Genomic DNA, 25,495 nt, shown 5'->3' with positions numbered 1-25,495 from the left:
AAGACCAGATGGTTAGTAGTTTATGTTAATGATGATACTAATAACCATTTTGAAGCCTAATTTCTACATGGTAAGTCACTGTCTTAGGTGAAGATTCCTGCCTCACTTGGACCTTTTGAGGCTAATTTACAGGCATTCTGTTTTTGTCTGTCAATCCACAATCTGATCCCGTAGTAGTCTTCTGTCCTCCCAAGAACATAATCTTGCTGATTCAGAGAACCCTGTTTCTGACCCTTCCAGCTTGCCAGAAATCTGTTCAGTTCAGTTAAGTTCAGTCGCTCAGTTGTGTCTGACTCTTTGTGACCCTGTGAATCGCAGCACGCCAGGCCTCCCTGTCCATCACCATCTCCTGGAATTCACTCAGACTCACATCCATCGAGTCCGTGATGCCATCCAGCTGTCTCATCCTCAGTTGTCCCCTTCTCCTCCTGCCCCCAATCCCTCCCAGCATCAGAGTCTTTTCCAATGAGTCAACTCTTCACATGAGGTGGCCAAAGTACTGGAGCTTCAGCTTTAGCATCATTCTTTCCAAAGAAATCCCAGGGCTTATCTCCTTCAGAATGGACTGGTTGGATCTCCTTGCAGTCCAAGGGACTCTCAAGAGTCTTCTCCAACACCACAGTTCAAAAGCATCAATTCTTCGGTGCTCAGCCTTCTTCACAGTCCAACTCTCACATCCATACATGACCACAGGAAAAACCATAGCCTTGACTAGACGGACCTTAGTTGGCAAAGTAATGTCTTTGCTTTTGAATATACTATCTAGGTTGGTCATAACTTTTCTTCCAAGGAGTAAGCGTCTTTTAATTTCATGGCTGCAGTCACCATCTGCAGTGATTTTGGAGCCCCTCAAAATAAAGCCTGACACTGTTTCCACTGTTTCCCCATCTATTTGCCGTGAAGTGTTGGGACCGGATGCCATGATCTTCATTTTCTGAATGTTGAGCTTTAAGCCAACTGTTTCACTCTCCTCTTTCACTTTCATCAAGAGGCTTTTTAGTTCCTCTTCACTTTCTACCATAAGGGTGGTGTCATCTGCATATCTGAGGTTATTGATATTTCTCCCAGCAATCTTGATTCCAGCTTGTGCTTCTTCCAGTCCAGCGTTTCTCATGATGTACTCTGCATATAAGTTACATAAGCAGGGTGACAATATACAGCCTTGATGTACTCCTTTTCCTATTTGGAACCAGTCTGTTGTTCCATGTCCAGTTCTAACTGTTGCTTCCTGACCTGTATACAGATTTCTCAAGAGGCAGGTTAGGTGGTCTGGTATTCCCATCTCTTTCAGAATTTTCCAGTTTATTGTGATCCACACAGTCAAAGGCTTTGTTACTAGGTGCTAACTTATGTCAAGAGAAGTTTGAATTTTGATTTCATTAACAATCCCATAAACCCAAGCTGAAGTCCATCTTAGATTCAAGTCTAGGTTACCTATGTGTCAGAATAGAGGGCAGTGTTCACCTTTGAATGTCTTTGGGATGTTAGCTTAGACCCAGTGATGGTGAAGCATAATCAGCTGGAGATATGTCTTTTGAGGATCCTGCATGGATGAAATGTAAATACTGTTGAAAGCAGTATCTTGAATTTTGACAGGCAAAATAAATGATGAGTGAAAGCAAGTCTTTCCAATGATTTAGATATTTCAAAATATTTATTGAATGGCTATCTTGAAAACTGATTCCATTCTTTCACTTTCATTCACAAAAGGGGACCTGGCCAGTGTCCACAGTGTTCACAGGGGCATCAAGCTTTCTTAAGAACACCATAGCATCTGCAGAGAATCACTTTCTGTCCTGCCTGACACCCACATTTTGTGGGAATAAGGTGGCAGCTACTTCTCTTACATGATTTTCAAGTTATCACTTAGAAAGGAATATCCTACTCCCTTGCCATCTCTAAACAGTATCTCAAATTGATATCTGAACTTTCTTTAATGATTAGGAACAACTCTTTTCATTTAAATTCTATCATTAAGCATAAAATAAACCAAATTTGCAGTCATTTTTAGAAAGGGATGATATTGACTTCATTGAATCCTGAAGTATAGAAGATTGATGCCAGATTTATAATATTTTTAATATAGATATCATATTTATAATGTATAAATGTATTAGAATATATTACATAATATATTATAATATAGTATATTATCTTAAATACTATAATGTAATATAATAATATTTAAATATATAATATTTATAATATTTTGAGAGAGAGCAGAAAAAGACTAAAGGGAGAAACTGAGAGGTTAATTGTGGATGGGTAGGAGATGTAAAAAGTGGATTTCGGAAGTGTCTTAGATCAGCACTTGGGTCACCATTTTGTCAACACAGACACTTCCTATCCATGGCGCATCTGGCCGTATGATCTGTATCTCTTACAAAGAGATGAAGTAGGATACTGGATATGTCTCTATTTTATAGTTCTCAGAAGGTTCACTAAAATAAACATCTTCCCTAATTCACCTGTTTAATAGAGAAAATCCAAATGTATTTCACCAATTTTGGATTAAGTCCAAAGTTAAGAGGAACAACTCTGATGGAGATATTATCTTAGTTACCCAAGCTTGCTTGGATCAGTTATTTGACAGCAGGTTTCTATAAAATGAGAGACTTTTTAGGTGTCTGGTGAAGAGCCCTGCTTGAACTGGCTGCTAAGAGGAGTTTCTGGAATGAAGAAGTGAATGAAAGGTGTGTGTGTGGAAGGTCGGACTGGACGAAGTGACTTGAGGCATCCAGCATATTGAGGGGTAACAGTCAGACCCTAGGTGCAAGAGAGAGGAACCTGAACTTTGAGAAGGATTTCAGCCCTGGAAGCAGGAAGGACCAAAGGCAAACTTCATCCATTTGAACTGCTTGTCAGGATTCCCCTCTCCTATGCATCCTTGCACTGTTCACAGTATCTCTGAAGTGAATAGACATGAGGGTGATTTCAATCATGGAAAAAAACCTACTACAGTTCTCCTAATTGGAGTACTGAGAAAGCAGATAAATAGGTACCTCAAATATTGTAATATCTATCACCGATACCTTCATTTCATTCCAGGCTTCAGCTTTCTGCAATCTTTTGGGATCCTGAAACAGGAGAGGATTGATGCCCAGGTTTTAAAGTGTTACTGTCCTTTGTGTTAAGCAGAGAGGGAAGAAAGACCTTTCAGAGAAGGTGTCCAAGGCAGCTGTACAAATGCCCCATTTGGAGAAGCAGGTATCAGAGTCCTATCCAGGGGAGATGGCCTGCCAAAGAGAAGGATATTTCCACCTCTACCTGAGGGATGAGGAATGGGCGGCTCCAGGTTTTGAACTAATGAACTGTATCATGAAGTGGCAGGAGGAGGAGGTGGAGGAGAGGATAGGCAGAAGAATTAAAACAAACACAGAACTTTATAAGCAGAAAAATAGGGGGGAACACCAGAAAATCAGAGAAGATATTACCATTCTCCTGGCTCTTCTTGGAGGAAGCAGCTCCACATACTCTGTCTTTTCCATCTTGGGTAGACAGGTCATAGGTAAAGTCTCCCTACAAGGGAACCTCTGTCACGAGAGGCTGACTCTTTATTATTGAGTATATAGCTTTTTCTCTTTGCCATTAGCAAGTGAAGGAAATTAGAATACTTCAAGCTCTGGAAGCAATAGGTATGCCACAGTTATCAGGATTGTTCCCTGAATGACTTAACCTAGAGTGCTGTCATTCTGCAATACAGGGCATGGTATAGAATGATAAGGAAGATTTATCTAAAGAAGCTCATATTTTGAACAACAGGCATGTATTTCATTAAAATCTTCTTACATGATCTCAAGTACAGTAACTTGTCTTCTCTTCATTCATTTCCTCTGTGATTCTAAATACTCTTTTAAGAGCATCACTTAAAGAAAGAACTCTCCAATAGAACCAATCAGAAGGCCATCTGTGCTTCTTCTGTAGCCAAGGGCTGAGTTTGGGACCCAGTGGAAGCTGGAATATTGCCCTGTATTCCCTGAAGTCTCAGCCTGAAGCCAAGCTCTTGGCTATCTAACTGCAGTTTCCAGTTAACTGGAAAGTTAAACTTAGTAGGAGGCACAGGGGATTCTTTCCAGGACAATATTTGAAGTTTCTGATTAAGGCAATTATTTAAAACCTAGAAGAGAACTCTTATTAGCCTTTGGGGAGGTGGGGGAGAAAGGAGAATAATAAAGTCTTTAAGAAATATCTGCTGAAAAGCTGACATTTTCCTCAGGTAACATGGAGCAGAGAATGTGCTTTAGGGATTGTCACCGGAGCTGAGCTATGACACAGTACTGATCTCTAGGTCATTTTTGAGTGTACATTTGAGTTTTCCATATTTTCACAATAGGATTGTCTGTTATAATAATTAAATGAGAGCAGATAACCATTCTGAGGAAATTAAACCTTAAGTTTCTAGAGCTTCTATTGTTAGTATATAGTGAATTTTAAAAAGAGTTTGTTAAGGTATATATACCATATATATATATATATATATATATGTATGTATGTATGTATATACACACCTTATATATAAAGTATATAATCAGTTCAGTTCAGTTCAGTCGCTCAGTTGTGTCACGCCAGGCCTCCCTGTCCATCACCATCTCCTGGAGTTCACTCAAACTCATGTCCATCAAGTCGGTGATGCCATCCAGCCATCTCATCCTCTGTTGTCCCCTTTTCCTCCTGCCCCCAATCCCTCCCAGCATCCGAGTCTTTTCCAATGAGTCAACTCTTCGCATCAGGTAGCCAAAGTATTGGAGCTTCAGCTTCAGCATCAGTCCTTCCAATGAATATTCGGGGTTGATTTCCTTTAGGACTGACTGGTTGGATCTCCTTGCAGTCCAAGGGACTCTCAAGAGTCTTCTCCAACACCACAGTTCAAAAGCATCAGTTCTTCAAAGCTCCACCTTGCTTCTGGTCCAACTCTCACATTTATACATGACTACTGAGAAAAAGCATAGTTTTGGTTATATGAATCTTTGTTGGCAAAGTGGTTGTCTCTGGTTTTTAATACACTGTCTAGGTTTGTCATAGCTTTTCTTCCAAGGAGCAAGTGTCTTCAGATTTCATGGCTGAAGTCACTGAGTGCAATAATTTTGGATCCCAAGGAAAGAAAATCTGTCCCTGTTTCCACTCTTGCCCCTTCTGTTTGTCCTGAAGTGATGGGACTAGATGCCATGATCTTCGTTTTTTGAATGTTGATTTTTAAGGCAGATTTTTTCACTCTCTTCTTTCACCCTTATCACCCTTTAGTTCCTCTTTACTTTCTGCCATTAGAGTGGTATCATGTGCATATCTGAGGCTGTTAATATTTCTCCCAGAAATCTTGATTCCAACTTGTGATTCATTCAGCCCAGCATTTTGCATGGTGTACTCTGCATATAAGTTAAATAATCAGGGTGACAGTATACAGTCTTGACACATTCCTTTCCCAATTTGGAAGCAATCCACTGTTCCATATTTGGGTGTCAGTTCAGTTAGTTCAGTTGCTCAGTCCTGTCCAACTCTTTGTGACCCCGTGGACTGCAGCACACCAGGCTTACCTGTCCATCACCAACTCCTGGAACTTGCTCAAACTCATTTCCATCGAGTCAGTAATGCCATCCAACCATCTCATCCTCTGTCATCCCATTCTCCTGCCTTCAGTCTTTTCCAGGATCAGAGTCTTTTCCAGTGAGTCAGTTCCTTGAATCAGGTGGCCAAAGTTCTACTACACTGTTCTACATCCAGTTCTACAACTGGAAAATTCTTAAAGAGATGGGAATACCAGACCACCTTACTTGTCTCCTGAGGAACCTGTATGCAGGTCAAGAGGCAACAATTAGAACATTGGGATACATGTGTCTTTCTGAATTACGGTTTTCTCAGGGTATCTCAGTAGTGGGGTTGCTGAGTCATATGGTAATTTTATTCCTAGTTTTTTAAGGCGTCTCCATGCTTTTCTCCACAGTGACTGTGTCAATTTACATTCCTACCAGCAGTGCAAAAGGGTTTCCTTTTTTCCACATCCTCTCCAGCATTTATTATTTGTAGGTATTTTGATTACGGCCATTCTGACCAGCGTGAGGTGATACCTCCTTATAGTTTTGATTTGCATTTCTCTAAAAATAAGCGATGTTGAGCATCTTCCCATGTGCTCATTGGCCATCTGCATGTCATCTTTGAAGAAATGTCTGTTTAGGTCTGCTGCCCATTTTTTTTACTGAGTTGTTTGGTTTTTTTGATGTTGAGCTGCATGAGTTGCTTTTATATTTTGGAGATTAATCCTTTGTCAGTTGTTTCATTTGTGAATGTCCTCTTCCATTGTACAGTTCAGTTCAGTTCAGTTGCTCAGTCATGTCCGACTCTTTGTGACCCTATGAACCGCAGCATGCCAGGCCTCCCTGTCCATCACCAACTCCCAGACTCCACCCAAATCCATGTCCATTGAGTCAGTGATGCCATCCAACCATCTCATCCTCCATCGTCCCCTTCTCCTCCTACCCTCAATCTTTCCCAGCATCAGGGTCTTTTCAAATGAGTCAGCTCTTTGCATCAGGTGGCCAAAGTATTGGAATTTCAGCTTCAACATCAGTCCTTCTAGTGAACACCCAGAACTGATCTTTAGGATGGACTGGTTGGATCTCCTTGCAGTCCAAGGGACTCTCAAGAGTCTTCTCCAATACCACAGTTCAAAAGCATCAATTCTTTGTTGCTCAGCTTTCTTTATAGTCCAACTCTCACATCCATACATGAATAGGCTTGTCTTTTCATCTTGTTTATGGTTTCCTTTGCTGTGCAAATCCTTTTAAGTTGAATGAGGTCCAACTTGCTTAGTTTTGTTTTTATTTTCATTATTCTAGAGGGTGGATCAAAGAGGATCTTGCTGTGATTTATGTCAAAGGGTTCCTCCTAGGTTTTCCTCTAAAAGTTTTATAGTATATGGGTTTACATTTAGTTTGTAATCCATTTTGAGTTTTTAAAATTAATTTATTTTTATTTGAAGGATAATTGCTTTATAGAATTTTGTTGTTTTCTGTCAAACATCAGCATGAATCAACCGTAGGTATGTATATGTCCCCTTCCTGTTGAACCTCCCTCCCTTTTCCCTTTCCATCCCATCCCTCTAGGTTGATACAAAGCCCCTGTTCAGTTCCCTGAGTCATATAGAAAATTCCCATTGGCTATCTATTTTACATATGGTAATATAAGTTTCCATGTTACCCTCTCCATACATCTCACCCTCTTCTCCTCCCACCCCATGTCCATAAGTCTGTTCTCTATGTCTGCTTCTCCATTGCTGCCCTGCAAATAAATCTATTGATACCATCTTTCTAGATTCCATTTATATTCATTAGTATATGATATTTATCTTTCTCTTTCTGCTTTACTTCACTCTATATAATAGGCTCTAGGCTCATCCACCTCATTAGAACTGGCTCAAATGCATTCCTTTTTATGGCTGAGTAATATTCCATCGTATATATGTATCACAGCTTCTATATCCATTCATCTGTTGATGAACATCTATGTTCCAGGTTGTAAATAGTGCTGCAATGAACATTGGGGTTCATGTGTCTTTTTCAGTTTTGGTTTCCTCAGGGTATATGCCTAGGAGTGGGATTGCTGGGTCATATTGTGGTTTTATTCCTAGTTTTTTAAGGAATCTCCATACCGTCTTCCATAGTGGCTGTCTCAACTTATATTACCGCCAACAGTACAAGAGAGTTCCCTTTTCTTCACACCCTCTCCAGCATTTATTTTTTGTAGACTTTTTGATGATGGCATTCTGACCAGTGTGAAGTGATATCTCATTGTGGTTTTTATTTGCATTTCTCTAGTGATGAGCGATGTTGAGCATTTCTTCATGTGTTTGTTAGCCAACTGTATATCTTCTTTGGAGAAATGTCTGTTGAGGTTTTTGCCCCACTTTTTGATTGGGTAGTTTGTTTTTCCATTTTGAGTTTATTTTTGTGTATGGTATTAGAAAGTGTTCTAATTTCATTCTTTTACATGTACCTGTCCAGTTTTCCCAGCACCACTTATTGAAGAGGCTGTCTTTTCTCCATAGGATATTCTTGTCAAAAACAAGGTGCCTGTAGGTGTGTGGGTTTGTCTCTGGCCTTCCTGTCCTGTTCCTGTGATAGACATTTCTGTTTTTGTGCCCATACAGTACTGTCTTTGTACTGACTGTTACTTTGTAGTATAGTCTGAAGCCAGGAAGGTTAATTCTTCCAGTTCTGTTTTTCTTTCTCAATATAGCTTTAGCATTTGGGGAGTCTTTTATGTTTCCATACAAATTGTGAACTTTGTTGTTCTAGTGTTGTGAAAAATGCCTTTGGTAATTTGATAGGGATTGCACTGACTCTGTAGATTGCTTTGGGTAGTATAGTTATTTTCACATTATTAATTCTTCCAATCCAGGAACATGGTATATCTCTCCATCTGTTTTTGTCTTTAATTTCTTTCATCAATGTCTTGTAGTTTTCTTATAGGTCTTTTTCTCTTTAGGTAGGTTTGTTCCTAGGTATTTTATTATTTTTGTTGCAGTGGTGAATGGCACTGTTTTCTTAGTTTCTCTTCCTGAGTTTTTATTGTTAGTGTATAGGAATACAAGGGATTTCTGTGTATTAATTTTTCATCTTCTGACTTTACTAAATTCATTAATTAGCTGTAGTAATTTTTTGGTGGCCTTTTTAGGATTTTCTATAAATAGTATATGTCATCTGCAAAAAGTGAGGGTTTTACTTCTTTTGCAATCTGATTCCTTTTGTTTCTTTTTCTTCTTTGATTGCTAGGACTTCCAAAACTATATTAAATAATAGTGTTGAGAATGGGCACACTTGTCTTGTTCCTGATTTTAGAGGAAATGCTTTCAGTTTTTCACATTGAGAATAATGTTTCCTGTGGGTTTTCATATATGGCCTTTATTATGCTGAGGTAGGTTACCTCTATGCCCATTTTCTGTATAGTTTTCGTCATAAATCAGTGTTGAGTTTTCTCAAAAGCTTTCTTTGTATCTATTGAGATGATCATATGGTTTTTATCTTTTAATTTGTTAATATGGTATATCATATTGATTTGCCTATATTGAAGAATCCTTGCATCCCTGGGACAAACCCCACTTGATCATGGTGTTGATTCTTTTAATGTGTTGTTGGATTATGTTTGCTAGAATTATTGCCCTGGATATAGAAATGGGGAAAGTAAGTAAGGCTTGTGAATCCAGTGAAAGAACAAGTGGGCAGACATTGAAGGTACAGACATGAAAAAGTGAAAATGTTAGTCACTTAGTCATATCTGACTCTTTGTGACCCCATGGACTGTAGCCTGCCAGTCTCCTCTGTCCAGGGAATTCTCCAGGCAAGAATACTGAAGTGAGTTGCCATTCCCTTATCCAGGGGATCTTCCTGACCCGGGTATTGAGCTCAGGTCTCCTGCATTGCAGGCAAATTCTTTACTGTCTGAGCCATCAGGGAAGCCCTCACAAACATGAGGGTTGCTAAAATGATGTGTCATGGTTTCAAGACAGAGAGAAATAGAATGAAGCTCTCATAGGTTGATAGTGATGGATGGAATGAAGGGATGGGCTGAAGAACTAGAATTTTTAGAAAGCAAGTGAAAAAGTGAGAAACCAGGAAGATTACAACTGGAGATTAAAGAACAGTGGTGTTACCGTTCAGATGAGATGAATGATCATATCTTGAAGATCACCTACTTAGTACAAGGCTGAAATCATGTTGAGCAACAGTGGGTAGAGTTAGTCATTATAGAAACTTGAAATCAGGTTATTGGATGACTTATCAGCATTAATGCTGAAACTGGCTATTTGACACTGAGAACTGAGGTTTAGAGGAACACTGAGCCCCAGACCAAAGTGCAGTTCAAATGCGAAGGAAGGCTGAGAACAACTGGTAGAGAAAAACAGTGTGTGCTTTAGGAGGAAAAGGGTGTGTTTTATGGGTGACCTCACAACTTCTGGGCTTAAGTGCACCAGAATTGTAGTAGCCTGACCTCTATTCTATGATGGGCCCATTACCTGGGTATAAACAACTATAGTATCCAAGGCCCTTGGTCACAATGGCTAGTCTAGGAGTGATTAGACTTAACCAGCCTAAGTGCTTCCTTGGCAGTTTTTCTGTTCAAACTTCTCAATTCTCTATTTTTATTTCTTCTTCTTCATACATTAATATGGTCAAATCTTTTTCCTATTAAAAATTTTCTCACTTTGACACCATTTGTTGTTGTTTTCCTCTTTCATTCTTTTTAATGCTAAATTCCTTGAGAGTGTGGTCTGAATTAACTGTTTTATTTTATATGTTCTTACTTTTTACTTGCTCCACACCCTGATGTCTGGCTTCCATCACCACGGCTGCCACTGATACTGCTTTTACAAATTTATGGAGAGAACATTTCATCGCATGAGGAACCATTCAGTGGGTATGGATGGTTCAGGAATAAATTGGCTCAAACCAGTTCTCTGGACAAATCAGTGTGAAAAGCCCGTTTGTATAAATATGCATTTGCCTAAAATCTCTGCTGCCAAATTTAGATTTCACATATGATGGGATGGTATCAGTCCCCCTGATGATATAACAGTTCCTTCTTAAAAATATCACTTTATTGAGGTATGATTCACATTGAAAAGTTCATACATATTTCATGTATACAACTTCATGAATTTTGTGATTAGTGTACACTTGTGAAACCATCATGACAATCAATCAAATAAACATATCTATCACCTTCGAAAGTTTCATCTAGCCTTCCTTACTTTATTTTTTGTGATAAGTGCATCTAAAATAAGATCTACTCTCAGTGAATTTTTAAGTTACAATACAATGTTGCTAACTGTAGGCACTATATTGGCAGTAACTGTTTGGACTTATTCGCCTTCCATGATAAAATTTTGTACACTTTGACCACTGTCTCCCTGTTTTCCCTTCCCTTCAAGCCCTGACAACCACTACTCTCCTCTCTGCTTCTATGAGTTTGCCTATTTTAGTTTCCTCAATTATGTGGGATCACATAGTCTGTTTCTGGCATATTTCATTTAGCATAATATCCTCCAGTTTTATCCATGTTGTCCCAGATGACAGAATTTCTTTCCTTTTTAAAGGAATAGATTCCATTATATATATAATATATTTATTATAATAAATATATATGTAATATGTGATTCATCATATGATCCAACTGGTCCATATGATCTAGCAGTCCTGTACCTCTGGGTATATATTAACAGAATTAAATCAGGATCTTGAAGAGGTATCTGCACTTGCATGTTCAATGCAGTATTGATTACAATTGCTGAGACATGGAAACAACGTAAATATTCATCAATGGATGGATAGGAAATGTGAGACACACACATACCTACGAACTGTAATAGTATTCATTTTTTAGAAGAAGGAAATCCTACCATTTGTGACAACATAGATGGACCTTGAGGACATTATGCTAAATGAAATAAGCCAAACACAGAACGACAAGTTTTGCATGGTGTTACTTACATGTGAAATCTAAAAAAGTCAGCTTATAGTCAAGCAGAATGGTTGCCAGTGCCTAAGTGGTGGGGGAAATGGAGAGATGTTGGTCAAAGGTAGTAAGGTCTATGCTGTGCAGGGTGATTAAGTTCTGGAGAGCTACTGTACAGCAAGCAACTATGTTAATGATATTGTATTGTACACTTGAAAGTTGCTAAGAGGTTAGAGCTCATGTTCACACACACACACACACACACACACACACTAATAAATTATATGAGGTGATGGATGTGTTAATTAACCTGATTATAGTAATCATTTCACAATGTATACTTCTCTAAGTACATCATATTACATATTAAAGATACATAAGTATTTGTCAAATATACCTCATGAAAGCTGGTAAAATTTTCAAAAAACAGCTGAGAGTTATTAATAATATGTGTTAAATACTCAACTTTTTAACACATCAGGATATTATTTAATCCATACAACAAGCCTATGAGTAGAGAGTATCATCAATCCTATTTTATACATGAGCAAAGGACATGGAAAATCATGAGTTTTGGTTAAAGTATAAAACTGCTGCCTAATCCCAAATCACAAAGTCATGTACTCAACTTTAACTGTAAACTGCACTGTAAACCCCTGACTCTGCCTAAATCAGAAAGTAACCTGTTCTCCAGATGCCCCTTGAGGTGAATCAACTAGGTTAGTTGTTATTCTTAATTTCACTCACTGAAGTAATTTTCTTTGGATCATCTATTGGCATACCATGATGTTCATCATCTTTGTCTCTTGGCCATAAATGCAGGATAACCCCAGTATAATAACATCTTACCTTTGCTTGATAGATTGTGTGTATTAATTAATTTTTAATCTACTATTTCAGGAGAATAAAATTGTAACTTTATTATTTTTTAAAATTTAAATTTATTTATTTTAATTGGAGGCTAATTACAATATTGTATTGGTTTTGCCATACATCAACATAAATCCACCACGGCTATACACATGTTCCCCATCCTGAACTCCCCTCCCACCTCCCTCCCCATACCATTCCTCTGGGTAACTTTATTTTTTTATAGTTGATAATAATTTCTCTTTCAAGCTGCCATTTAAGTCTGATGCAGAAACTTATTCCAGCCACTTAATTATGAACTCAGTCAAAGTCAGTAAATTCTCAGTCATCTACAGATGACTCATCTAAAACTCATTCACAGTCATGATTTTCACCTTTGTGTGTTACCATGGGAAGTGTTATACTTCGGGGCAGGCACCGGTTGTGGTGTTTGTGGCGGGGCATCTATATCACAACAATGGCTTCCTTAATCCTCCACAACTGACTTACCCCTTCTTGTCCTCAGGAATCTCTCTCTCCTTCTTGGCAATCCATGTGGCTTGAATCACTCTCAGCCAGTTGGTGGCAACGCAGACCATGCTGAATCCTGTAGTTCAACTACTTCTTATTCTACTCATAGGATACTTTGCTGGTCACTAGCTCTCTCACTGTAAGATAATATTCTTGTATCTCTAGCAGAAACACTGAAGTCTTCATCTGTCCTCCCAGGCCTTTCTAACTCCAAAAGAAACTCAGGAGATTGTCTCCTACCTACTTATGTCTATGTAATTCATACTACCTTTTCTGGGCCATGGTGGTTGTGTCATTGTTTGTGGGAGAATTTCAAAGGGCTTACCATTTTCCTGAGCCACATACAAAGACATGACTCAATTCTTTATTGTCACATCTTCATACTTACTGAGAGAGATAACCTTTAATACCCATAAGCATGCAACAGACATGGTGCAGGGGTTGGATGGCAGAGCACCACTTAACTTGCTCACAACGAGCTCCCCTGAATTTTCTTCTCTCTTGCCCAGTTTAGTCAGGGTCTATATGCTTGCATTTTTTCAAATACTTTCATATTTTTTCAACTTCAAATCCAAGGATTTTTGTTGTCTTTGGTTTCTGATTCTTTAATGCATAGGCAGATGAAAAATGAACTTGGGTTACAAGCAAATAAAGCATAGCTTGGGAGAAAATACCCCAGTTCCATAGTACTTTGAATAACACCCTATAATTTCACAGATGCTTTTGAGTCTTTTGCCACTTGATCCTCTCACTAGCTCCATGATGGTGAAAGGTCATATATTATACTCTCAAGCTGGTCTTCAGGGTATTTATATAGAAGCTCATTTTCCTGACTAAACATTATGCTCTGACTTTTCTGTCTCGCATGTATTAAAAATTGATATATCTATTGCTTCTTCTAACCCACTTACAAAATTGTTTGAGGTAGCCCTGTCATCTTCTGTTTTTTGTTACACTATCTGTTCTCCACAACCTTGCCCTTTCTGAAAGAGAAGAATTTTAAAACTGTTTTGGAATGGATACATCTATATATATATATATGGCTGAGTCCCTTTGCTGTTAACCTGAAACTATCACAACATTGTTAATCGGCTATACCTCATTCAAAAACTAAGATCATGGCATCAGTTCAGTTCACTTCACTTCAGTTGCTCAGTCATGTCTGACTCTTTGCGATCTCATGAACCACAGCACGCCAGGCCTCCCTGTCCATCATCAGCTCCCAGAGTCCACCCAAACTCATGTCCATTGAGTCGGTGATGCCATCCAACCATCTCGTCCTCTGTCATCCCCTTCTCCTACTCTCAATCTTTCCCAGCATCAGGGTCTTTTCAAATGAGTCAGCTCTTTGCATCAAGTGGCCAAAGTATTGGAGTTTCAGCTTCAACATCCGTCCTTCCAATGAACACCGAGGACTGATCTCCTTTAGGATGGACTGGTTGGATCTCCTTGCAGTCCAAGGGACTCTCAAGAGTCTTCTCCAACACCACAGTTCAAAAGCATCAATTCTTTGTTGCTCAGCTTTCTTTATAGTCCAACTCTCACATCTATACATGACTACTGGAAAAACCGTAGCCTTGACTAGATGTACCTTTGTTGATAGATCATAGCATCTAGGCCCATCAAATCATGGTAAATAGGTGGGGAAAAAATGGAAACAGTGACAGACTTTATTTTCTTGGGCTCCAAAATCACTGCAGATAGTGACTGCAGCTATGAAATCAAAAGACTCTTGCTCCTTGGAAGAAAAGTTATAACAAATCAGACACGGTATTAAAAAGCAGCGATATCACTTTGCTGGCAAAAGTTTGTATAGTCAAAGCTATGTTTTTTTTTCCCCAGTAGTCATGTATGGATGTGAGAGTTGGACCAGAAAGAAGGCAGAGCTTTGAAGATTTGATGCTTTCAAACTGGTGCTGGAGAAGGCTCTTGAGAGTCCCTTTGACAGCAAGGAGATCAAACCAGTAAGTCTTCAAGGAAATCAACCCTGAATATTCATTGGAAGGATTGATGCCGAAGCTCCAGTACTTTGGCCACCTGATGCCATGAGCTGACTCATCAGAAATGAACCTGATCCTGGGAAAGATTGAGGGCAGGATAAGACACGACTTATCGACAGAACAGGAACAAACACTTAAGTCTTTCTTAAAAGGGGACTCAATTTCTTTTTGTTGGGTCATTTCTGCGATTTGGAGAATGAGATGTAGATATCTGGGAGCAGAGATGCTGAGGGTGGCCTGAAATCCCTATATCTTCAGCACCTTTTTTCTTTGATAGAAAAAAAATTTCCCAAGCTTTTGTGAGATACTGCACAATTTCACCACTTCCCCCCTAGTTTACCTGCCCCAGATCCCCTCTATATAAGATTTGTAGTTTCTCACTGTCAGCCAAGATTAAGGGGAGGCCAGTGAGGGGAAGGATTCTGAGAGCATGAGGTCCCATGACCATGCTGGTTGGGAGGCTGGACTGGCCTTTTATTTTTGCATTGATGGATTAGGAAATCAGGTTTCAACTTGTTTAAAAGTCTTTCAGTATTTGTTAAAGTGTATATTCTTCAAAACTGAAGAAGGAGAAGCTCTATACAGTCAGCAAAAATAAGACTGGGGAGCTGACTGTGGCTCGGATCATGAGCTCCTTATTGCAAAATTCAGACTTAAATTGAAGAAAGTAGGGCAAATCACTAGACCATTCAGGTACGACCTAAATCAAATCCCTTATGACCATACAGTGGAAGTGACAAATAGATTCGAGGGATTAGAACTGATAGAGTACCTGAAGGTCTGGATGGAGGTTCGTAATATTGTACAGGAGGCAGTGATCAAAACCACCCCCAAGAAAAGGGAATGCAAAAAGGCAAAAATGCTTGTCTGAGGAGTCCTTACAAATAGCTGAGAAAACAAGAGAAGCAAAAGGCAAAGGAGAAAAGGAAAGATATATCCATCTGAATGCAGAGGTCTAAAGAATAACATGGGGAGATAAGAAAGCCTTTCTAAGTGAACAATGCAAAGAATTAGAGGAAAACAATAGAATGGGAAAGACTAGAGATCCCTTCAAGAAAGTTAGAGATACCAAGGGAACATTTCATGCAAAGATGGGCACAATAAAGGACAAACAGTATGGACCTAACAGAAGCAGAAGATATTAAGAAGAGGTGGCAAGAATACACGGAAGAACTATACAAAAAAGATCTTAATGACCCAGATAAGCAAGATGGTGTGATCACTTACCTAGAGCCAGACATCCTGGAGTTTGAAGTCAACTGCACTTCAGGAAGCATCACTATGAAAAAAGCTAGTGGAGGTGATGGAATTCCAGCTGAACTATTTCAAATCCTAAAAGATGATGTTGTGAAAGTGCTGCACTCAATATGCCAGCAAATTTGGAAAACTCATCCGAGACCACAGGACTGGAAAAGGTCAGTTTTCATTCCAAACCCAAATAAAGGCAATGCCAAAGAATGTTCAAACTACCGCACAATTGCACTCATTTCACATTCTAGCAAGGTAATGCTCAGAATCCTTCAAGCTAGGCTTCAATGGTACATGAATCGAGAACTTCCAGATGTACAAGCTGGATTAGAAAAGGCAGAGGAACCAGAGATCAAATTGCCAACATCCACTGGATCATAGAAAAAGCAAGAGAATTCCAGGAAAATATCTACTTCTGCTTTATTGACTATGCTAAAGCCTTTGATTATTTGGATCATAACAAATGTGGAAAATTCTTAAAGAAATGGGAATACCAGACCACCTTACTTGCTTCCTGAGAAATCTGTATGCAGGTCAATAAGCAATAGTTAGAACCAAACTTGGAACAATGGACTGGTTTCAAATTGAGAAAGGTGTATGTCAAGGCTGTATATTGTCACCCTTCTTATTTAACTTATATGCAGAGTACATCATGCGAAATGCTGGGCTGGATGAAGCACAAGCTGGAATCAAGATTGCCAGGAGAAATATCAATAACCTCAGATATACAGATGACACCACCCTTATGGCAGAAAGCAAAGAGGAACTAAAGAGCCTCTTGATGAAAGAGAAAGAGGAGAGTGAAAAAGCTGGCTTAAAATTCAGCATTCAAAAAACTAAGATCATGACATCCAGTCCCATCACTCCATGGCAAATAGATGGGGAAACAGTGGAAACAGTGACAGTCTCTGCTTTCTTGGGCTCCAAAGTCACTGCAAATTGTGACTGCAGCCATGAAATTAAAAGATGCTTGCTGCTTGGGAGAAAAGCTATGCCCAACCTAGACAGCATATTAAAAAGCAGAGACATTACTTTGCTAACAAAGGTCTGTATAGTCAAAGCTATGGTTTTCCCAGTAGTCACACATGGATGTGAGAGTTGGACCATAAAGAAAACTGAGCACCGAAGTATTGATGCTTTTGAACTGTGGTGCTGGAGAAGACTCTTGAGACTCCCCTGGACTGCAAGGAGATCCAGCCAGTCCATCCTAAAAGAAATCAGTCCTGAATGTTCATTGGAAGGACTGATGCTGAAGCCGAAACTCCAATATGTTAGCCACCTGATGACTGACATTGGAAAGACCCCAATGCTGGGAAAGATTGAAGGCAGGAGGAGAAGGGGGCAATAGAGGACAAGAAGGTTGGATGGCATCACTGACTCAATGACATGAGTTTGAGTAATCGTGGGAGTTGGTGATGGACGGGGAAGCCTGGCATGCTGCAGTTGATGGGGTCGCAAAGTGTTGGACATGACTGAGTGGCTGAACAACAACAACTGAAGGTGATTGTTCAATTGGGAGGCATTATTCTCTATTATATGAGCAAAGTTTAAGCATTTTAAAGTGTGAGAAGTGCTATCATTATTACTATTCTGTTAATTTGGTAATACCTGCACTAATTTGCAAGAAAGGACTGCTCCTGTGTTGACCCTAGGAATATTTGTTTATATCATTTACCTATTCAATTTATGGCTTCCTTAAGATTTCAAGGAAGAATGGGCATAAGTTTTAGTACCCGGTAAAATGTCTCTTCTAAGAAGCCTTTCCTGGGTCTCTAAATAAATTAGTCTAGCACACTGGGATGAGGCATCCATTGAGAATACGATGCAGGCTTAGTTCAGTCTCTGTAAAATGCAGAGAGAATGCTCACCAGTAGTAAGAGTAGCACTCATGAAACAGGGCAAAGAGTTCAATAAATAGGATTTTCCCTGAAGATTATGGTGGATATAGAAATTTAGTTGCGATCCACCAGAAAATTAGTTTCTTAGTCCAACATTATTTTTTGTCAAAATTTACAAAACCCAGTCTCTATCTCTAAAAATACATGTATCTGCTCACCAATGTCTGAGGAACAGTGGTAACATCAGCTTTTACTTGTCCTTATTTGAGTGCCTCTTACTTGTGGGATCTGAATTGACACGCAGTTTGCAAAGGAATACAGGAAGCATAGTGCCCATGTTTCCAGCTCTTGTAATTTGAAGGAGTTCCTAGAAGATGAGGGATGATGCTAAGAATCAATAGACAATATCTAGCCCAATTATATTTCTAGTGTTGTCAGTTTAGACAGGGTATCTTTATTCCTTGCAACAAAATACTATTATTTTATTTCTTATATTCTTTGTTTCTCCTTTCCTTTTGTTTTTCCACTTCTCAACACTTTTCTGTTTTCTCCATATTTTACACTGTTCAGGACTTTAATATTTACCTCTCAGTTTTATAACTATAGTATTGTGATTTTGTTTATGCATTGAGTTGGAAAATTGAAAACCGAAAGCAATGGAATAAGTGACGCAGTATTATTCTCTGAAGAATGATAGTATGGTTTCATCTGTTAGTGGCACTATATTTGTGCTGCTTGTGGGGCCATTGTCTAAACATCAAGTATAATTTTTTTTTTACATTCTTTCTGTTTCTTGTGATCATGCTACACTTAGCATGCTTCATAGATTTATTTTTTCTTGCATAGACTAATTTCCCCTATTTCTCATTGCATTTTTATAAACTATTGATAGAGGAAACCCATGTTTTCTTTAATATATTCCTACCCTTTATACTTTCTTAATTATATTATTTGTTGAATATGAATATTGGACTCAATTCTCTCTGAAATTCCCATTGATTTATTATACACACATTTCTTTACATGGTATAGCAGATGCTGTTGATAGTATCCTTTAAAATTAAAAAAAATTTTTTTAAATTGAAGGATAATTACTTTACAGTGTTGTGTTGGTTTCTGCCATAGCAAAAGTGAAAGTCACACAGTCGTGTCTGACTCTTTGTGATCCCCAGGCCAGAATACTGGAGTGAGTAGCCTTTTCCTTCTCCAGGGGATCTTCCCAACCCAGGGATCAAACCCACGTCTCCCACATTGCAGGTGGATTCTTTACCAGCAGAGCCATAAATCAGCCATAGGCATACATATGCTTATGCTGTCACCACTACCACTTCAATACACACTGGCCACACTTCCGTATGCTACTGCTAAGTCACTTCAGTCGTGTCCGACTCTGTGCGACCCCATAGACGGCAGCCCACCAGGCTCCCCCGTCCCTGGGATCCTCCAGGCAAGAACACTGGAGTGGGCTGCCATTTCCTTCTCCAATGTATGAAAGTGAAAAGTGAAAGTGAAGTCGCTCAGTCATGTCTGACTTTTGGCGACCCCATGGACTGCAGCCTACTAGGCTCCTCTGTCCATGGGATTTTCCAGGCAAGAGTACTGGAGTGGGGTGCCATTGCCTTCTCCACACTTCTGTATAGTAGTCTTGAATTTTTTTCCTGAGGTATTTCTGTTTGATTTCTGAATCCTTCATTGCTGTTACCATCACAACCACCTCTACCTTACCTATGTGAATTTTAGCCAGGTATCAACCTAAGGCAGACTGTTCAATGATACGTTTATCTCCTTCAGCCAGTAAATAAGCTGTTCTGAAAACCTGGCCTCAAATTTGAGTGTGAGAGCAGCTGAATTATCAAGAAGTCTGAATTCACATTCAACAAATCTCCCATATTAAACTCAGGGTCTTGACAGGAAAGGACTAGGACCATGAGATTTGTAATGGGAACTTCTGGATGGATTTATTGAGACCCTGAATCCCTGATGGGTCAGAATTGGTCTGCTGACCGTTGCTAGATAGTATCAATTTCTCTTTGCTGGAGATTTTGATGGTTAATTTTATATTTCAGTGTAACTAGGCTATGAAACCCAGTTTTTTTTTTTTTTAAATCAAACATTAGTCTAGATGTTGCTGTAAATGTGTTTTTTAGATGTCACGTTTAAACTGGTTGGCTTTGAATAAAGCTGATTACCCTGCATAATGTGGGCAGACCTTGTTAAATCACTTGAAGGCTGAGGTTTCCCAAAGAGGAAGGAATTCTCCTTAGGAGAATTCCTAAGGGAATATAGAAACCCTGTCCAAAATTCCAGACTGCAAGCCTACTCTGTGGTTTTTGGACTCAAGCTATAAAATGAAAAAGCAACAACAACTATAACATGAAGTCTTACCTGACTCCAACCTTCCAGCCTGCTCTACAAATTTCAAACTTGTCAGGCCATACAACTACATGAGTCAACTCTTTAAAATTCGCCATGTCTCCTCTCCCAGCCTGCCCCCCACCATTCTATTGGTTCTGTTTCTTCAGAGAACCACCACTAATACAGAGACGACACAAAGCTTTCCGTGGGATAGGTGCCTTGGAAGATGTTACTTGCCCTCTCCCACCTCCCCCATGGCTTTAAGACCAATAGCTGGGATCAGTTTCCAGCATGACTGGAAGAAATACTGCTAGGAGAAATACTGCTTTGATGTGAGAGGAAGGGGATTATTTATCAAAGCATCTGTGGGAGATGGATAATATGTATCTATAAGAAGTGGGAGAGCATTCATGAAATAGATCTTTTTAGTGGTTTTATTTTCCTATTTATTGCAGTTTAAAATGCACAAGTAAAGTGATTAAGTGCAGCCATTTAAAAAATTTATTTATTTTAATTGGAGGCTAATTACTGTACAATGTTGTGGTTTTTGCCATACATCAACATGAATCAGCCATGGGTGTACATGTATTCCACCATTCTGAACCCCCCTCTCTCCTCCCTCCCCACCCCACCCTTATGGATTGTCCCAGAGTACCGGCTTTGAGTGCCTTGCTTCATGCATCGAATTTGCACTGGTCATCTATTTTACATATGGTAATATACTAAGTGCAGCCATGGACAACTTGGTGAATTTTGATATATGTATACACTTTTTAGGGCTTCCCTGGTGGCTCAGATGGTAAGTAATCTCCCTGCAATGCAGGAGATCCAGGGAAGATCCCCTCGAGATGGGAAAGGCTGCTGCTGCTGCTGCTGCTAAGTCGCTTCAGTCGTGTCCGACTCTGCGCGACCCCATAGACAGCAGCCCACCAGGCTCCCCCATCCCTGGGATTCTCCAGGCAAGAACACTGGAGTGGGTTGCCATTTCCTTCTCCAATGCATGAAAGTGAAAAGTGAAAGTGAAGTCGCTCAGTTGTGTCCAACTCCTCGTGACCCCATGGACTGCAGCCCACCAGGCTCCTTCGTTCATAGGATTTTCCAAGAGCACTGGAGAAGGGAAAGGCTGCCCCCTCCAGTATTCTTGCCTGGAGAATTCCACGGACAGAGGAGCCTGGCAGTCTACAGTCCATTGGGTTGCAGAGTCGGATGTGACTGAGCGAATAACACACACACACTTTGTTACCACTACAGAGGCCAAGCCCAAAAGCTTTTATCTGCTTGGAAAGGTTCCTGTGGACACTTCCCAGTCAATCCATTCTCCTATAGGTAATTACTGTTCTGACTCGACTCAAATGATTACTTCTCCTGTTTGTTTTTAAAATGTAGGTTTTATTATTAGTCAGGTATGGTGAAGACAACAGATCAGGAGACAATTTTCATTGAAAAGATAATTTGTTACATATAGACCACATGGGGAATCATTGGGTTGGTCAGGAGGCAGAGAGAGTTGTACCTTGCACTGAGGTGATTAGTGAAGGTGGATAGTGGCCTGGAGTGTGATTGCTAAATCAAGAAGGCAGTTGAGAGTATGGATTCCTGATTCATTAGTTTGCATCTGAAAAATGTTAATAAGGTGAGTTTTTTGTTATCTCTTGGAACTGGTTAGTCCTAGGAGGGCAATCTGTCAAGGGTTAGCAAGTTCTGAAGGTGTCAAAGCATCAAGAAATATGAAAACTAACTTGTACTTGTAAGATGAATAAGCTTTGGAAATCTAATATACAGTATGGTGATTATAATTAATAGTGTTGTATTTTATGCTTGGTTGCTAAGAAAGTATATCTTAAATGTTCTGACCACAAAAAAAGAAATGGTAATGATGTGGCATGATGGAGATGGTAATCATTTTGCAACATTTAAGTGTATCCAATCAACACATTGTATGCCTTAACCTCATACAATATTATATGTCAGTTATATCTCAGTAAAGCTGAGGAAAAGAAATACAGAAAGGAGAAACATGATTAATACACTGTCTTTAATCTCATATAAATACAATCATAATAAATACTCCTTGAATCTATTATTGCAGTGTCTGTGAGATTTATCCATTTGTCATCTGCAGTTTTAAAAAAATAGCTATATTATGTTTCATTGTATAAATATGTCACATGTATGAATTATCTGTTCTCCAGGTGACAGACATTTGGGTTTCTTATAGTTTTGGCTACAATAATAAAACTGTCATGAACATCCTAGTAATGTCTTTGCTGGGTAAGGCCACTTATTTCTCTTCATGCATACTTAGAAATGTAATTAATGGGCCTTAGAATAGTTATATGGAGAAGGAAATGGCAAACCACTCCAATTTTCTTGCTGGGAAAACCCCATGGACAGAGGAACCTGGCAGGCTGCAGTCCATGGAGTTGCAAAGGGTCAGACACAACTGAGCAATTAGCACACACACAGTAGTTATATAGTGTGCAATTAGTAGATACTGCCCAATATTCTTCTGAAGTGGTTGAAACAATTTACAATCTGACCACCAATATATGTGAGTCTAATTGCTGTGCCTTACGAAGACTTGAATACATGCAGTACTTTCTTTTTTAGTTGAAGTATCATTGTTTTACAATGTTGTGTTAGTTTCTGTTGTACAGCAAAGTAAATCAGCCACACGTATATATGTATATCCCCTCTTCATTGGATTTCTTTCCTAGTCAGGTACCACAGAGCATCAAGTAGAGTTCCCTGTGCTATACAGTCTGTTCTCAATTAGCTGAATATGTATAGTACGTTTAATTTTAGCATTAAGATGAATCCATATATAAAGTTCAAGAACAGGATAAACTAATGCTGCTGCTGCTGCTAAGTCGCTTCAGTCGTGTCCGACTCTGTGCGACCCCACAGACCGCAGCTCACCAGACTCCTCTGTCCCTGGGATTCTCCAGGCAAGAACACTGGAGTGGGTTGCCATTTTCTTCTCCAATGAATGAAAGTGAAAATTGAAAGTGAAGTAGCTCAGTCGTGTCTGACTCTTTGTGACCTCTGGACTGCAGCCCACGAGGCTCCTCTGTCCATGGGATTTTCCAGGCAAGAGTACTGGAGTGGAGTGCCATTGCCTTCTCCAATAAACTAATAGTTCCACGTAAAAAAGAAAGTTTTGTTTTGTATTGTACTGACCATAAGGTCTAGAGCTACAGCAGCAGGAACAAATCTAGCATAAAATCCAGCATATGAGGATGACATACTAGATGAAAAAAGCCTGAATCATCAACTCTGTGTGTGTGTGAGTCCCTCAGTCATGTCCAACTCTTTGTAACCCCATGGACTGCAGCTCACCAAGCTCTTCTGTCCATGGAATTCTCCAGGCAAGAATACTGGAGTGTGTTGCCATGCCCTTTTCCTGGGCATCTTCCTCACCCAAGGATAGAACCTAAGTCTACCACATTGCAGGCAGATTCTTTATGATCTGAGCCACTAGGAATCCCAAATCAACTCTAGGACCATCAGTCTCCAGATTTCTTGATGTATCATTAATGTAAATTCAATGATATTCAATGGGATATATAATGTTAATCATATTTTCTAATACTGGAAGATGGAAAGGAAAGTGAAGTGGCTCAGTCGTGTCCAACTGTTTGCAACCCCATGGACTGTAGCCTACCATGCTTCTCTGTCCATGGGATTTTCCAGGCAAGACTACTGGAGTGGGTTGCCATTTCCTTCTCCAGGGGATCTTCCCGACCCAGGGATTGAACCTGGGTCTCCCGCATTGTAGGCAGATGCTTTACCGTCTCAGCCACATGAGACTATGTCTAAAAATATATCCTGTGTTAATGAAACATCTTTTAAATCATTTAGTTAAGTTTGTTTCTTTGTTTATATTAGCTCTAAGTACTTGTTATGTTTAATCCTGAGGATTTTCTATGGAACTTATAATAACAAAAGGATGCTTTCCTACATGGTACATGTTTTTGGTTTGTTCAGCAGTTGTGAGTATAGAAACTCTACTGACTGTATTAATATTACAATTTTTAACCTATTAAGTTCTTTTGGAGTGCTGATAACTTTTTACTTGTAGTAGAGTTTTCATAGAGATTCCAAGTAATCATATTGTCTTCAAATACTTATAGATTTTTCTTCTTCCTGTTAAAATTTAAATGTCAAATCTTAGCTTCATATAACTACATTGGGGATAAATTACATAATTCACTTAAACAATATGAGCAATAGTAACTGTTCTTTTCTGATTATTTATTTCAACTGTTATTCTTCCAGTCTGATATTCTTATGAAGGAGGAATTATTTGAATCTTTTTATAAATGAAACAGTTCAGGCAGAAATTCTTGTGAATTTTATTTTGTAACTTTTGAGAAATCAAATAATCTCTATATTTTACTTTTTCACCCTAGTATTTTTGTTGTCTTATTGAGGTACTTGTGTAAGTGTTTCTTCACATTTTGTCCCAATCAACACAGCATAGAATTTCCAGATGATGGGGGTCCACAATCAAGGGTTCCTTTGTAATCATTACCTGGGATGTTCAGGGAAGCTCTGGAATCATTCATGCATCCTGCTTGACTCTGTGTAGTTGGAGGGGTTGGGAACATAAGAGGAAGTTTAATTTTTGCAATTATGCTGAGTAAATATAACTTAGTTCACCATGTGAAATATTGCAAATATATACTCAGTATTCTTTTCACAGCTGTCTTTATTTCTTTGTTTTTGAGCCTGTCGATGAGGGGACTCAGCTTGGGTGTGATCACACATTACTGTATGGAGCAGAGTAAATCCGGGGAGGAACCAGAGGGAGGCATGAGATAGCAAAGCATACCTGAGCCAAAGAACAGGATCACTGCGATGAGGTGGGAGGAGCAGGAAGAGAAAGCTTTGCTCCTGCCTGTGGTGGAGCTGATGCTCAGAATGTTGAATATAATACACACATAGGAGAAGAAGAGTGGGAGGAAGTTTCCAAGTGCAAGGAATATAGTGGAGAAGGACAAAATGCTGATATTGATGGAGATATCGGAACAAGACAGAGGGAAGAGGGAGGGCAGCTCACAGGTGTAGTGGTGGATGGTTTGGGCCTCACAGAAGTCCAGGTTAATAGTCAAAAGCACAATAATGACTGCATTGAGAGAGGCCAGGCCCCAGGAGATCAACACGAGCCTCACATAGAGCTGTTGCTCATCACCTGGCTATAGAGCAGCGGGTGGCAGACTGCAGCAT

General features: G+C 39.4%; 1 pseudogene; it reads right to left on the bottom strand.

Annotated features, from left to right (window-relative positions):
- Positions 1 to 24,924: 24,924 nt before the first annotated feature.
- LOC120858091 overlaps positions 24,925 to 25,495 on the bottom strand; it is a 34,758-nt pseudogene continuing 34,187 nt past the window's right edge.

This window comes from Oryx dammah, unplaced genomic scaffold (assembly GCF_014754425.2).
Source record: "Oryx dammah isolate SB20612 unplaced genomic scaffold, SCBI_Odam_1.1 HiC_scaffold_29, whole genome shotgun sequence".
Classification (NCBI taxonomy): domain Eukaryota; kingdom Metazoa; phylum Chordata; class Mammalia; order Artiodactyla; family Bovidae; genus Oryx; species Oryx dammah.
The sequence above is the reverse complement of the archived record's forward strand: the minus strand, read 5'-3'. Positions and strand labels throughout refer to the sequence as shown.